Source organism: Procambarus clarkii, unplaced genomic scaffold (genome assembly GCF_040958095.1).
Source record: "Procambarus clarkii isolate CNS0578487 unplaced genomic scaffold, FALCON_Pclarkii_2.0 HiC_scaffold_98, whole genome shotgun sequence".
Classification (NCBI taxonomy): Eukaryota; Metazoa; Arthropoda; class Malacostraca; order Decapoda; family Cambaridae; genus Procambarus; species Procambarus clarkii.
Window position 1 is genome coordinate 190,753 of NW_027189131.1, and position 18,142 is coordinate 208,894.

Below are 18,142 nucleotides of genomic sequence, written 5' to 3' on the forward strand. Positions count from 1 at the left end.
ACGCAAAACCGAGGGGAGCGAGGGTGTGTGTGTGTGTGTGTGTGTCTTGTGTACTATATATCAGTACTACTGTTGAGCTACCTGGTGTAGCTCAACAGTACTACTGTTTTCGTACGAAAACCGCTCTATTCCAGCTGAAACGTCGATATATGCAATAAAAACAGAACTTCTCCCCTTTTCAATATCATACTCAGTATTTTAACGAGAAACAAATTATTGATTGAAAATGAAGTATTCAAGGTTATTATCTAATCAATTATGTGTTTGCATCATTTTTATCGTATATATAATGAATTAATACCAATAAACTGAAAATTCACAAAAACGTGGAAAAACGGCAAAATATTGCCTAATTTGATGATATTTTGTTTAAATCACGTAAAGGAAAAGCAGATGATAAACGTCAAAATATTGCTAAATTCGATGATTTTTCGTACGAAACAAAATGAAAAAAAACTTGCTTAAAATGCAATATCATGCGAAATTCTGAGATTTGAAGGCCAAATCACATATCGTGATACTACATGAAATAGTATCGAAATATTGGTAAAAATGAATATATTTACGTAATATCAAAATACATGAAAACCGTGAAAAAAGTCACTATTTTACTATATTTGCGGATTTTAACTTCAAATCATAGAGCGAGGTTTCGTATTATTTAGATCCAAGAAAAGACATATGACAATGTTGTTTCCAATACAAATGATAAAAACCAATGTGTTTAAATTAGAATTAATTAAAATGTTCCTGATTTTCCGTTTATATTACCGATGGAAGATGTACACGTAAAACCGCTCTAATCCGGCTGAAACGTCGATATATGCAATAAAAACCAAACTTCTCCCCTTTTCAATATCCTACTCAGTATTTTAACGAGAAACAAATGGTTGATTGAAAATGAAGTATTTAAGGTTAATTTCTCATCAATTATGTGTTTGCATCATTTTTATCGTATATTTAATTAATTAATAACAATAAACTGAAAATTCACAAAAACGTTGAAAAACGTCAAAATATTGCCTAATTCGATGATATTATGTTTAAATCACATAAAGGAAAAGGGGATGATAAACATCAAAATATTGCTAAATTTGATGATTTTTCGTACGAAATATAATGCAAGAAAATTTGCTTGAAATGCAATATTATGCGAAATTCTGATATTTGAAGGCCAAATCACATATCGTGATACGACATGAAATAGTATCGAAATATTGGTAAGAATGAATATATTTACGTGATATCAAACTACATGAAAAACGTGAAAAAAGTCACTATATAACCATATTTGAGGGTTTTAACTTTAAATCATAGAGCGAGGTTTCGTATTATTTAGATCCAAGAAAAGACATATGACAATGTTTTTTCCAATACAAATGATAAAAATCAATGTGTTTTCATTAGAATTAACTAAAATGTTCCTGATTTTCCGTTTATATTACCGATGGAAGATGTACACGAAAAACGCTCTACTCCGGCTAAAACGTCGATATATGCAATAAAAACAGAACTTCTCCCCTTTACAATATCTTACTCAGTATTTTAACGAGAAACAAATAGTTGATTGAAATGAAGTATTTAAGGTTATTATCTAATCAATTATGTGTTTGCATCATTTTTATCGTACATATAATGAATTAATACCAATCAACTGAAAATTCACAAAAACGTGGAAAAACGGCCTAATTCGATGATATTTTGCTTAAATCACATAAAGGAAAAGGGGATGATAAACGTCAAAATATTGCTAAATTCGATGATTTTTCGTACGAAACAAAATGCAAAAAAACTTGCTTAAAATGCAATATTATGCGAAATTCTGAGATTTGAAGGCCAAATCACATATCGTGATACTACATGAAATAGTATCGAAATATTGGTAAAAATGAATATATTTACGTAAAATCAAACTACATGAAAAACGTGAAAAAGTCACTATTTAACCATATTTGAGGATTTTAACTTCAAATCATAGAGCGAGGTTTCGTATTATTTAGATCCAAGAAAAGACATATGACAATGTTGTTTCCAATACAAACGATAAAAATCAATGTGTTTTCATTAGAATTAACTAAAATGTTCCTGATTTTCCGTTTATATTACCGATGGAAGATGTACACTAAAACCGCTCTATTCCGGCTGAAACGTCGATATATGCAATAAAAACAGAGCTTCTCCCCTTTTCAATATCTTTTACAGTATTTTAACGAGAAACAAATAGTTGATTGAAAATGAAGTATTTAAGGGTATTATCTGATCAATTATGTATTTGCATAATTTTTATCGTATATATAATGAATTAATACCCATAAACTGAAAATTCACAAAAACGTGGAAAAACGGCACAATATTGCCTAATTCGATGATATTTTGTTTAAATCACATAAAGGAAAAGCAGATGATAAACGTCAAAATATTGCTAAATTCGATGATTTTTCGTACGAAACAAAATGCAAAAAAACTTGCTTAAAATGCAATATTATGCGAAATTCTGAGATTTGAAGGCCAAATCACATATCGTGATACTACATGAAATAGTATCGAAATATTGGTAAAAATGAATATATTTAAGTAATATCAAACTACATGAAAAACGTGAAAAAAGTCATTATTTTACCATATATGAGGATTTTAACTTCAAATCATAGAGCGAGGTATCGTATTATTTAGATCCAAGAAAAGACATATGACAATGTTGTTTCCAATACAAACGATAAAAATGTTTGTAATGTTTTCATTAGAATTAACTAAAATGTTCCTGATTTTCCGTTAATATTACCGATGGAAGATGTACACGAAAACCGCTCTATTCCGGCTGAAACGTCGATATATGCAATAAAAACAGAACTTCTCCCCTTTTCAATATCATACCCAGTATTTTAACGAGAAACAAATAATTGATTGAAAATGAAGTATTCAAGGTTATTATCTAATCAATTATGTGTTAGCATCATTTTTATCGTATATATAATGAATTAATTCCAATAAACTGAAAATTCACAAAAACGTGGAATAACGGCAAAATATTGCCTAATTCGATGATATTTTGTTTAAATCACATAAAGGAAAAGCAGATGATAAAATTCAAAATTTTGCTAAATTCGATGATTTTTCGTACGAAACAAAATGCATAAAAACTTGCTTAAAATGCAATATTATGCGAAATTCTGAGATTTGAAGGCCAAATCACATATCGTGATACTACATGAAATAGTATCGAAATATTGGTAAAAATGAATATATTTACCTAATATCAAAATACATGAAAAACGTGGAAAAAGTCACTATTTTACCATATTTGAGGATTTTAACTTCAAATCATAGAGCGAGGTTTCGTATTATTTAGATCCAAGAAAAGACATATGACAATGTTGTTTCCAATACAAATGATAAAAACCAATGTGTTTAAATTAGAATTAATTAAAATGTTCCTGATTTTCCGTTTATATTACCGATGGAAGATGTACACGTAAAACCGCTCCAATCCGGTTGAAACGTCGATATATGTAATAAAAACCAAACTTCTCCCCTTTTCAATATCATACTCAGTATTTTAACGAGAAACAAATGGTTGATTGAAAATGAAGTATTTATGGTTAATTTCTAATCAATTATGTGATTATAATTAATGAATTAATAACAATAAACTGAAAATTCACAAAAACGTGGAAAAACGTCAAAATATTGCCTAATTCGATGATATTATGTTTAAATCACATAAAGGAAAAGGGGATGATAAACATCAAAATATTGCTAAATTTGATGATTTTTCGTACGAAATAAAATGCAAGAAAATTTGCTTGAAATGCAATATTATGCGAAATTCTGATATTTGAAGGCCAAATCACAACGTGATACGACATGAAATAGTATCGAAATATTGGTAAGAATGAATATATTTACGTGATATCAAACTACATGAAAAATGTGAAAAAAGTCACTATTAAACCATATTTGAGGGTTTTAACTTCAAATCATAGAACAAGGTTTCGTATTATTTAGATCCAAGAAAAGACATGACAATGTTTTTTCCAATACAAATGATAAAAATCAATGTGTTTTCATTAGAATTAACTAAAATGTTCCTGATTTTCCGTTTATATTACCGATGGAAGATGTACACTAAAACCGCTCTATTCCGGCTGAAACGTCGATATATGCAATAAAAACAGAACTTCTCCCCTTTTCAATATCTTTTACAGTATTTTAACGAGAAACAAATAGTTGATTGAAAATGAAGTATTTAAGGGTAATTTCTGATCAATTATGTATTTGCATAATTTTTATCGTATATATAATGAATTAATACCCATAAACTGAAAATTCACAAAAACGTGGAAAAACGGCAAAATATTGCCTAATTCGATGATATTTTGTTTAAATCACATAAAGGAAAAGGAGATGATAAACGTCAAAATATTGCTAAATTCGATAATTTTTCGTACGAAACAAAATGCAAAAAAACTTGCTTAAAATGCAATATTATGCGAAATTCTGAGATTTGAAGGCCAAATCACATATCGTGATACTACATGAAATAGTATCGAAATATTGGTAAAAATGAATGTATTTACGTAATATCAAAATACATGAAAAACGTGAAAAAAGTCACTATTTTACCATATTTGAGGATTTTAACTTCAAATCATAGAGCGAGGTTTCGTATTATTCAGGTCCAAGAAAAGACATATGACTATGTTGTTTCCAATACAAATGATAAAAATCAATGTGTTTTCATTAGAATTAACTAAAATGTTCCTGATTTTCCGTTAATATTACCGATGGAAGATGTACACGAAAACCGGTCTATTCCGGCTGAAACGTCGATATATGCAATAAAAACAGAACTTCTCCCCTTTTCAATATCCTACTCAGTAATTTAACGAGAAACAAATGGTTGATTGAAAATGAAGTATTTAAGGTTAATTTCTAATCAATTATGTGTTTGCATCATTTTTATCGTATATTTAATGAATTAATACCCAATGAGTGAAAATTCACAAAAACGTGGAAAAACGTCAAAATATTGCCTAATTCAATGATATTATGTTTAAATCACAAAAAGGAAAAGGGGATGATAAACATCAAAATATTGCTAAATTTGATGATTTTTCGTACGAAATAAAATGCAAGAAAATTTGCTTGAAATGCAATATTATGCGAAATTCTGATATTTGAAGGCCAAATCACATATCGTGATACGACATGAAATAGTATCGAAATATTGGTAAAAATGAATATATTTACGTAATATCAAAATACATGAAAAACGTGGAAAAAGTCACTATTTTACCATATTTGAGGATTTTAACTTCAAATCATAGAGCGAGGTTTCGTATTATTCAGATCCAAGAAAAGACATATGACAATGTTGTTTCCAATACAAATGATAAAAACCAATGTGTTTAAATTAGAAATAATTAAAATGTTCCTGATTTTCCGTTTATATTACCGATGGAAGATGTACACGTAAAACCGCTGTAATCCGGCTGAAACGTCGATATATGCAATAAAAACCAAACTTCTCCCCTTTTCAATATCCTACTCAGTATTTTAACGAGAAACAAATGGTTGATTGAAAATGAAGTATTTAAGGTTAATTTCTAATCAATTATGTGTTTGCATCATTTTTATCATATATTTAATGAATTAATAACAATAAACTGAAAATTCACAAAAACGTGCAAAAACGTCAAAATATTGCCTAATTCGATGATATTATGTTTAAATCACATAAAGGAAAAGGGGATGATAAACATCAAAATATTGCTAAATTTGATGATTTTTCGTACGAAATAAAATGCAAGAAAATTTGCTTGAAATGCAATATTATGCGAAATTCTGATATTTGAAGGCCAAATCACATCGTGATACGACATGAAATAGTATCGAAATATTGGTAAGAATGAATGTATTTACGTAATATCAAAATACATGAAAAACGTGAAAAAAGTCACTATTTTACCATATTTGAGGATTTTAACTTCAAATCATAGAGCGAGGTTTCGTATTATTCAGATCCAAGAAAAGACATATGACTATGTTGTTTCCAATACAAATGATAAAAATCAATGTGTTTTCATTAGAATTAACTAAAATGTTCCTGATTTTCCGTTAATATTACCGATGGAAGATGTACACGAAAACCGCTCTATTCCGGGTGAAACGTCGATATATGCAATAAAAACAGAACTTCTCCCCTTTTCAATATCCTACTCAGTATTTTAACGAGAAACAAATGGTTGATTGAAAATGAAGTATTTAAGGTTAATTTCTAATCAATTATGTGTTTGCATCATTTTTATCGTATATTTAATGAATTAATAACAATAAACTGAAAATTCACAAAAACGTGGAAAAACGGCAAAATATTGCCTAATTCGATGATATTATGTTTAAATCACATGAAGGAAAAGGGGATGATAAACATCAAAATATTGCTAAATTCGATGATTTTTCGTACGAAACAAAATGCAAGAAAACTTGCTTAAAATACAATATTATGCGAAATTCTGAGATTTGAAGGCCAAATCTGATATCGTGATACTACATGAAATAGTATCGAAATATTGGCAAAAATGAATATATTTACGTAATATCAATCTACATGAAAAACGTGAAAAAATCACTATTTTGCCATATTTGAGGATTTTAACTTCAAATCATAGAGCGAGGTTTCGTATTATTTAGATCAAAAAAATGACATATGACAATGTTGTTTCCAATACAAATGATAAAAATCAATGTGTTTTCATTAGAATTAACTAAAATGTTCCTGATTTTCCGTTTATATTACCGATGGAAGATATACACGAAAACCGCTCTATTCCGGCTGAAACGTCGATACATGCAATAAAAACAGAACTTCTCCCCTTTTCAATATCTTACTCAGTATTTTAACGAGAAAAAATAATTGATTGAAAATGAAGTATTTTAAGGTTATTATCTATTCAATTATGTGTTTGCATCATTTTTATCGTATATATAATGAATTCTCCTCAGAAGTTAAAATCCTCAAATATGGTTAAATAGTGACTTTTTTCACGTTTTTCATGTAGTTTGATATCACGTAAATATATTCATTTTTACCAATATTTCGATACTATTTCATGTCGTATCACGATATGTGATTTGGCCTTCAAATATCAGGATTTCGCGTAATATTGCATTTCAAGCAAATTTTCATGCATTTTATTTCGTACGAAAAATCATCAAATTTAGCAATATTTTGATGTTTATCATCCCCTTTTCCTTCATGTGATTTAAACATAATATCATCGAATTAGGCAATATTTTGACGTTTTTCCACGTTTTTGTGAATTTTCAGTTTATTGTTATTAATTCATTAAATATACGATAAAAATGATGCAAACACATAATTGATTTGAAATTAACCTTAAATACTTCATTTTCAATCAATTATTTGTTTCTCGTTAAAATACTGAGTATGATATTGAAAAGGGGAGAAGTTCTGTTTTTATTGCATATATCGACGTTTCAGCTGGAATAGAGCGGTTTTCGTGTACATCTTCCATCGGTAATATTAACGGAAAATCAGGAAAATTTTAGTTAATTCTAATGAAAACACATTGATTTTTATCGTTTGCATTGGAAACAACATAGTCATATGTCTTTTCTTGGATCTAAATAATACGATACCTCGCTCTATGATTTGAAGTTAAAATCTTCATATATGGTAAAATAGTGACTTTTTCACGTTTTTCATGTAGTTTGATATTACGTAAATATATTTATTTTTACCAATATTTCGATACTATTTCATGTAGTATCACGATATGTGATTTGGCCTTCAAATCTCAGAATTTCGCATAATATTGCATTTTATGCAAGTTTTTTTGCATTTTGTTTCGAACGAAAAATCATCGAATTTAGCAATATTTTTACGTTTATCATCCCCTTTTATTTATGTGATTTAAACAAAATGTCGTCGAATTAGGCCGTTTTTGCACGTTTTTGTGAATTTTCAGTTTATTGGTATTAATTCATTAAATATACGATAAAAATGATGCAAACACATAATTGATTAGAAATTAACCTTAAATACTTCATTTTCAATCAACCATTTGTTTCTCGTTAAAATACTGAGTAAGATATTGAAAAGGGGAGAAGTTCGGTTTTTATTGCATATATCGACGTTTCAGCCGGAATAGAGCGTTTTTCGTGTACATCTTCCATCGGTAATATAAACGGAAAATCAGGAACATTTTAATTAATTCTAATTTAAACACATTGGTTTTTATCATTTGTATTGGAAACAACATTTTCATATGTCTCTTCTTGGATCTAAATAATACGAAACCTCGCTCTATGATTTAAAGTTAAAATCCTCAAATATGGTTAAATAGTGACTTTTTTCACGTTTTTCATGTAGTTTGATATTTCGTAAATATATTCATTTTTACCAATATTTTGATACTATTTCATGTAGTATCACGATATGTGATTTGGCCTTCAAATCTCAGAATTTCGCATCATATTGCATTTTAAGCAAGTTTTTTTGCATTTTGTTTCGTACGAAAAATCATCGAATTGAGCAATATTTTGACGTTTATCATCCCCTTTTCCTTTATGTGATTTAAACAAAATATCATCGAATTAGGCAATATTTTGCCGTTTTTCCACTTTTTTGTGAATTTTCAGTTTATTGGTATTAATTCATTATATATACGATAAAAATGATGCAAACACATAATTGATTAGATAATAACCTTGAATACTTCATTTTCAATCAATTATTTGTTTCTCGTTAAAATACTGAGTATGATATTGAAAAGGGAAGAAGTTCTGTTTTTATTGCATATATCGACGTTTCAGCCGGAATAGAGCGGTTTTCGTGTACATCTTCCATCGGTAATATTAACGGAAAATCAGGAACATTTTAGTTAATTCTAATGAAAACACATTGATTTTTATCGTTTGTATTGGAAACAACATTGTCATATGTCTTTTCTTGGATATAAATAATACGAAACCTCGCTCAATGATTTGAAGTTAAAATCCTCAAATATGGTTAAATAGTGACTTTTTTCACGTTTTTCATGTAGTTTGATATCACGTAAATATATTCATTTTTACCAATATTTCGATACTATTTCATGTCGTATCACGATATGTGATTTGGCCTTCAAATATCAGGATTTCGCGTAATATTGCATTTCAAGCAAATTTTCATGCATTTTATTTCGTACGAAAAATCATCAAATTTAGCAATATTTTGATGTTTATCATCCCCTTTTCCTTCATGTGATTTAAACATAATATCATCGAATTAGGCAATATTTTGACGTTTTTCCACGTTTTTGTGAATTTTCAGTTTATTGTTATTAATTCATTAAATATACGATAAAAATGATGCAAACACATAATTGATTTGAAATTAACCTTAAATACTTCATTTTCAATCAATTATTTGTTTCTCGTTAAAATACTGAGTATGATATTGAAAAGGGGAGAAGTTCTGTTTTTATTGCATATATCGACGTTTCAGCTGGAATAGAGCGGTTTTCGTGTACATCTTCCATCGGTAATATTAACGGAAAATCAGGAAAATTTTAGTTAATTCTAATGAAAACACATTGATTTTTATCGTTTGCATTGGAAACAACATAGTCATATGTCTTTTCTTGGATCTAAATAATACGATACCTCGCTCTATGATTTGAAGTTAAAATCTTCATATATGGTAAAATAGTGACTTTTTCACGTTTTTCATGTAGTTTGATATTACGTAAATATATTTATTTTTACCAATATTTCGATACTATTTCATGTAGTATCACGATATGTGATTTGGCCTTCAAATCTCAGAATTTCGCATAATATTGCATTTTATGCAAGTTTTTTTGCATTTTGTTTCGAACGAAAAATCATCGAATTTAGCAATATTTTTACGTTTATCATCCCCTTTTATTTATGTGATTTAAACAAAATGTCGTCGAATTAGGCCGTTTTTGCACGTTTTTGTGAATTTTCAGTTTATTGGTATTAATTCATTAAATATACGATAAAAATGATGCAAACACATAATTGATTAGAAATTAACCTTAAATACTTCATTTTCAATCAACCATTTGTTTCTCGTTAAAATACTGAGTAAGATATTGAAAAGGGGAGAAGTTCGGTTTTTATTGCATATATCGACGTTTCAGCCGGAATAGAGCGTTTTTCGTGTACATCTTCCATCGGTAATATAAACGGAAAATCAGGAACATTTTAATTAATTCTAATTTAAACACATTGGTTTTTATCATTTGTATTGGAAACAACATTGTCATATGTCTCTTCTTGGATCTAAATAATACGAAACCTCGCTCTATGATTTAAAGTTAAAATCCTCAAATATGGTTAAATAGTGACTTTTTTCACGTTTTTCATGTAGTTTGATATTTCGTAAATATATTCATTTTTACCAATATTTTGATACTATTTCATGTAGTATCACGATATGTGATTTGGCCTTCAAATCTCAGAATTTCGCATCATATTGCATTTTAAGCAAGTTTTTTTGCATTTTGTTTCGTACGAAAAATTCTCTCAATATTGCTCGAATTGAGCAATATTTTGACGTTTATCATCCCCTTTTCCTTTATGTGATTTAAACAAAATATCATCGAATTAGGCAATATTTTGCCGTTTTTCCACTTTTTTGTGAATTTTCAGTTTATTGGTATTAATTCATTATATATACGATAAAAATGATGCAAACACATAATTGATTAGATAATAACCTTGAATACTTCTTTTTCAATCAATTATTTGTTTCTCGTTAAAATACTGAGTATGATATTGAAAAGGGAAGAAGTTCTGTTTTTATTGCATATATCGACGTTTCAGCCGGAATAGAGCGGTTTTCGTGTACATCTTCCATCGGTAATATTAACGGAAAATCAGGAACATTTTAGTTAATTCTAATGAAAACACATTGATTTTTATCGTTTGTATTGGAAACAACATTGTCATATGTCTTTTCTTGGATATAAATAATACGAAACCTCGCTCAATGATTTGAAGTTAAAATCCTCAAATATGGTTAAATAGTGATTTTTTCACGTTTTTCATGTAGATTGATATTACGTAAATATATTCATTTTTGCCAATATTTTGATACTATTTCATGTAGTATTACGATATCAGATTTGGCCTTCAAATCTCAGAATTTCGCATAATATTGCATTTTAAGCAAGTTTTCTTGCATTTTGTTTCGTACGAAAAATCATCGAATTTAGCAATATTTTGACGTTTATCATCCCCTTTTCCTTTATGTGATTTAAACAAAATATCATCGAATTAGGCCGTTTTTCCACGTTTTTGTGAATTATCAGTTTATTGGTATTAATTCATTATATATACGATAAAAATGATGCAAACACATAATTGATTAGATAATAACCTTAAATACTTCATTTCAATCAACTATTTATTTCTCGTTAAAATACTGAGTAAGATATTGAAAAGGGGAGAAGTTCTGTTTTTATTGCATATATCGACTTTTTAGCCGGAGTAGAGCGTTTTTTTTCGTGTACATCTTCCATCGGTAATATAAACGGAAAATCAGGAACATTTTAGATAATTCTAATGAAAACACATTGATTTTTATCATTTGTATTGGGAAAAACATTGTCATATGTCTTTTCTTGGATCTAAATAATACGAAACCTCGCTCCATGATTTGAAGTTAAAATCCTCAAATATGGTTAAATAGTGACTTTTTTCACCTTTTTCATGAAGTTTGATATTACGTAAATATATTCATTTTTACCAATATTTCGATACTATTTCATGTCGTATCACGATATGTGATTTGGCCTTCAAATATCAGAATTTCGCATAATATTGCATTTCAAGTAAATTTTCTTGCATTTTATTTCGTACGAAAAATCATCAAATTTAGCAATATTTTGATGTTTATCATCCCCTTTTCCTTTATGTGATTTAATCTTAATATCATTGAATTAGGCAATATTTTGACGTTTTTCTACGTTTTTGTGAATTTTCAGTTTATTGTTATTAATTCATTAAATATACGATAAAAATGATGTAAACACATAATTGATTAGAAATTAACCTTAAATACTTCATTTTCAATCAACCATTTGTTTCTCGTTAAAATACTGAGTAGGATATTGAAAAGGGGAGAAGTTTGGTTTTTATTGCATATATCGACGTTTCAGCCGGATTAGAGCGGTTTTACGTGTACATCTTCCATCGGTAATATAAACGGAAAATCAGGAACATTTTAATTAATTCTAATTTAAACACATTGGTTTTTATCATTTGTATTGGAAACAACATTGTCATATGTCTTTTCTTGGATCTAAATAATACGAAACCTCGCTCTATGATTTGAATTTAAAATCCTCAAATATGGTAAAATAGTGACTTTTTTAACGTTTTTCATGTATTTTGATATTACGTAAATATATTCATTTTTACCAATATTTCGATACTATTTTATGTCGTATCACGATATGTGATTTAGCCTTCAAATATCAGAATTTCGCATAATATTGCATTTCAAGCAAATTTTCTTGCATTTTATTTCGTACGAAAAATCATCAAATTTAGCAATATTTTGATGTTTATCATCCCCTTTTCCTTTATGTGATTTAAACATAATATCATCGAATTAGGCAATATTTTGACGTTTTCCACGTTTTTATGAATTTTCAGTTTATTGTTATTAATTCATTAAATATACGATAAATATGATGCAAACACATAATTGATTAGAAATTAACCTCAAATACTTCATTTTCAATCAACCATTTGTTTCTCGTTAAAATACTGAGTAGGATATTGAAAAGGGGAGAAGTTTGGTTTTTATTGCATATATCGACGTTTCAGCCGGATTAGAGCGGTTTTACGTGTACATCTTCCATCGGTAATATAAACGGAAAATCAGGAACATTTTAATTAATTCTAATTTAAACACATATGTTTTTATCATTTGTATTGGAAACAACATTGTCATATGTCTTTTCTTGGATATAAATAATACGAAACGTCGCTCTATGATTTGAAGTTAAAATCCGCAAATATAGTAAAATAGTGATTTTTTTCACGGTTTTCATGTATTTTGATATTACGTAAATATATTCATTTTTTACGAATATTTCGATACTAATTCATGTAGTATCACGATATGTGATTTGGCCTTCAAATCTCAGAATTTCGCATAATATTGCATTTTAAGCAAGTTTTTTTGCATTTTGTTTCGTACGAAAAATTATCGAATTTAGCAATATTTTGACGTTTATCATCTGCTTTTCCTTTACGTGATTTAAACAAAATATCATCGAATTAGGCAATATTTTGCCGTTTTTCCACGTTTTTGTGAATTTTCAGTTTATTGGTATTAATTCATTATATATACGATAAAAATGATGCAAACACATAATTGAATAGATAGTAACCTTGAATACTTCATTTTCAATCAATTATTTGTTTCTCGTTAAAATACTGAGTATGATATTGAAAAGGGGAGAAGTTCTGTTTTTATTGCATATATTGACGTTTCAGCCAGAATAGAGCGGTTTTCGTGTACATCTTCCATCGGTAATATTAACGAAAAATCAGGAACATTTTAGTTAATTCTAATGAAAACACATTGATTTTTATCGTTTGCATTGGAAACAACATTGTCATATGTCTTTTCTTGGATCTAAATAATACGAAACCTCGCTCTATGATTTGAAGTTAAAATCCTCAAATATGGTTAAATAGTGACTTTTTTCAAGTTTTTCATGTAGTTTGATATCACGTAAATATATTCAATTTTACCAATATTTCGATACTATTTCATGTCGTATCACGATATGTGATTTGGCCTTCAAATATCAGAATTTCGCATAATATTGCATTTCAAGCAAATTTTCATGCATTTTATTTCGTACGAAAAATCATCAAATTTAGCAATATTTTGATGTTTATTATCCCCTTTTCCTTCATGTGATTTAAACATAATATCATCGAATTAGGCAATATTTTGACGTTTTTCCACGTTTTTGTGAATTTTCAGTTTATTGTTATTAATTCATTAAATATACGATAAAAATGATGCAAACACATAATTGATTAGAAATTAACCTTAAATACTTCATTTTCAATCAATTATTTGTTTCTCGTTAAAATACTGATTATGATATTGAAAAGGGGAGAAGTTCTGTTTTTATTGCATATATCGACGTTTCAGCTGGAATAGAGCGGTTTTCGTGTACATCTTCCATCGGTAATATTAACGAAAAATCAGGAACATTTTAGTTAATTCTAATGAAAACACATTGATTTTTATCGTTTGCATTGGAAACAACATTGTCATATGTCTTTTCTTGGATCTAAATAATACGATACCTCGCTCTATGATTTGAAGTTAAAATCTTCATATATGGTAAAATAGTGACTTTTTTCACGTTTTTCATGTAGTTTGATATTACGTAAATATATTCATTTTTACCAATATTTCGATACTATTTCATGTAGTATCACGATATGTGATTTGGCCTTCAAATCTCAGAATTTCGCATAATATTGCATTTTAAGCAAGTTTTTTTGCATTTTGTTTCGTACAAAAAATCATCGAATTTAGCAATATTTTGACGTTTATCATCCCCTTTTATTTATGTGATTTAAACAAAATATCGTCGAATTAGGCCGTTTTTCCACGTTTTTGTGAATTTTCAGTTTATTGTTATTAATTCATTATATATACGATAAAAATGATGCAAACACATAATTGATTAGAAATTAATCTTAAATACTTCTTTTTTAACCAACCATTTGTTTCTCGTTAAAATACTGAGTAGGATATTGAAAAGGGGAGAAGTTTGGTTTTTATTGCATATATCGATGTTTCAGCCGGATTAGAGCGTTTTTCGTGTACATCTTCCATCGGTAATATAAACGGAAAATCAGGAACATTTAAATTATTTCTAATTTAAACACATTGGTTTTTATCATTTGTATTGGAAACAACATTGTCATATGTCTTTTCTTGGATCTAAATAATACGAAACCTCGCTCTATGATTTGATGTTAAAATCCTCAAATATGGTTAAATTGTGACTTTTTTCACGTTTTTCATGTAGTTTGATATCACGTAAATATATTAATTTTTACCAATATTTCGATAATATTTCATGTCGTATCACGATATGTGATTTGGCCTTCAAATCTCAGAATTTCGCATAATATTGCATTACAAGCAAATTTTCTTGCATTTTATTTCGTACGAAAAATCATCATATTTAGCAATATTTTGACGTTTATCATCCCCTTTTCCTTCATGTGTTTAAACAAAATATCACCAAATTAGGCAATATTTTGACGTTTTTCCACGTTTTTGTGAATTTTCTGTTTATTGTTATTAATTCATTATATATACGATAAAAATGATGCAAACACATAATTGATTAGATAATAACCTTGAATACTTCATTTTCAATCAATTATTTGTTTCTCGTTAAAATACTGAGTAAGATATTGAAAAGGGGAGAAGTTCTGTTTTTATTGCATATATCGACGTTTCAGCCGGATTAGAGCGGTTTTACGTGTACATCTTCCATAGGTAATATAAACGGAAAATCAGGAACATTTTAATTAATTCTAATTTAAACACATTGGTTTTTATCATTTGTATTGGAAACAACATTGTCATATGTCTTTTCTTGGATCTAAATAATACGAAACCTCGCTCTATGATTTGAAGTTAAAATCCTCAAATATGGTAAAATAGTGACTTTTTTCACGTTTTTCATGTAGTTTGATATTACGTAAATATATTCATTTTTACCAATATTTCGATACTATTTCATGTAGTATCACGATATGTGATTTGGCCTTCAAATCTCAGAATTTCGCATAATATTGCATTTTAAGCAAGTTTTTTTGCATTTTGTTTCGTACGAAAAATCATCGAATTATCAATAATTTGACTTTGACAAAATGTCATCAAATTAGGCAATATTTTGCCGTTTTTCCACGTTTTTGTGAATTTTCAGTCAATGGGTATTAATTCATTATATATACGATAAAAATGATGCAAACACATAATTGATTAGATAATAACCTTAAATACTTCATTTTCAATCAATTATTTGTTTCTCGTTAAAATACTGTGTAAGATATTGAAAGGGGAGAAGTTCTGTTTTTATTGCGTATATCGACGTTTCAGCCGGAATAGAGCGGTTTTCGTGTATATCTTCCATCGGTAATACAAACGGAAAATCAGGAACATTTTAGTTAATTCTAATGAAAACATATTGATTTTTATCATTTGTATTAGAAACAACATTGTCATATGTCATTTCTTGGATCTAAATAATACGAAACCTCGCTCTATGATTTGAAGTTAAAATCCTTAAATATGGTTAAATAGTGACTTTTTTCACGTTTTTCATGTAGTTTGATATTTCGTAAATATATTCATTTTTACCAATATTTTGATACTATTTCATGTAGTATCACGATATGTGATTTGGCCTTCAAATCTCAGAATTTCGCATAATTTTGCATTTTAAGCAAGTTTTCTTGCATTTTGTTTCGTACGAAAAATCATTGAATTTAGCAATATATTGATGTTTATCATCCTCTTTTCCTTTATGTGATTAAAACAAAATATCGTCGAATTAAGCAATATTTTGCCGTTTTTCCACGTTTTTGTGAATTTTCAGTATTGGTATTAACTCATTATATATACGATAAAAATGATGCAAACACATAATTGATTAGATAATAACCTTGAATACTTCATTTTCAATCAATTATTTGTTTCTCGTTAAAATACTGAGTATGATATTGAAAAGGTTAGAAGTTCTGTTTTTATTGCATATATCGACGTTTCATTCGGAATTGAGCGGTTTTCGTGTACATCTTCCATCGGTAATATTAACGGAAAATCAGGAACATTTTAGTTAATTCTAATGAAAACACATTGATTTTTATCGTTTGTCTTGGAAACAACATTGTCATATGTCTTTTCTTGGATCTAAATAATACGAAACCTCGCTCTATGATTTGAAGTTAAAATCCTCATATATGGTAAAATAGTGATTTTTTCACGTTTTTCATGTAGATTGATATTACGTAAATATATTCATTTTTGCCAATATTTCGATACTATTTCATGTAGTATCACGATATCAGATTTGACCTTCAAATCTCAGAATTTCGCATAATATTGCATTTTTAGCAAGTTTTCTTGCATTTTGTTTCGTACGAAAAATCATCGAATTTAGCAATATTTTGACGTTTATCATCCCCTTTTCCTTTATGTGATTTAAACAAAATATCATCGAATTAGGCCGTTTTTCCACGTTTTTGTGAATTATCAGTTTATTGGTATTAATTCATTATATATACGATAAAAATGATGCAAACACATAATTGATTAGATAATAACCTTAAATACTTCATTTCAATCAACTATTTGTTTCTCGTTGAAATACTGAGTAAGATATTGAAAAGGGGAGAAGTTCTGTTTTTATTGCATATATCGACGTTTTAGCCGGAGTAGAGCGTTTTTCGTGTACATCTTCCATCGGTAATATAAACGGAAAATCAGGAACATTTTAGTTAATTCTAATGAAAACACATTGATTTTTATCATTTGTATTGGGAAAAACATTGTCATATGTCTTTTCTTGGATCTAAATAATACGAAACCTCGCTCTATGATTTGAAGTTAAAATCCTCAAATATGGTTAAATAGTGACTTTTTTCACCTTTTTCATGTAGTTTGATATTACGTAAATATATTCATTTTTACCAATATTTCGATACTATTTCATGTCGTATCACGATATGTGATTTGGCCTTCAAATATCAGAATTTCGCATAATATTGCATTTCAAGCAAATTTTCTTGCATTTTATTTCGTACGAAAAATCATCAAATTTAGCAATATTTTGATGTTTATCATCCCCTTTTCCTTTATGTGATTTAAACATAATATCATTGAATTAGGCAATATTTTGACGTTTTTCCACGTTTTTGTGAATTTTCAGTTTATTGTTATTAATTCATTAAATATACGATAAAATGATGCAAACACATAATTGATTAGAAATTAACCTTAAATACTTCATTTTCAATCAACCATTTGTTTCTCGTTAAAATACTGAGT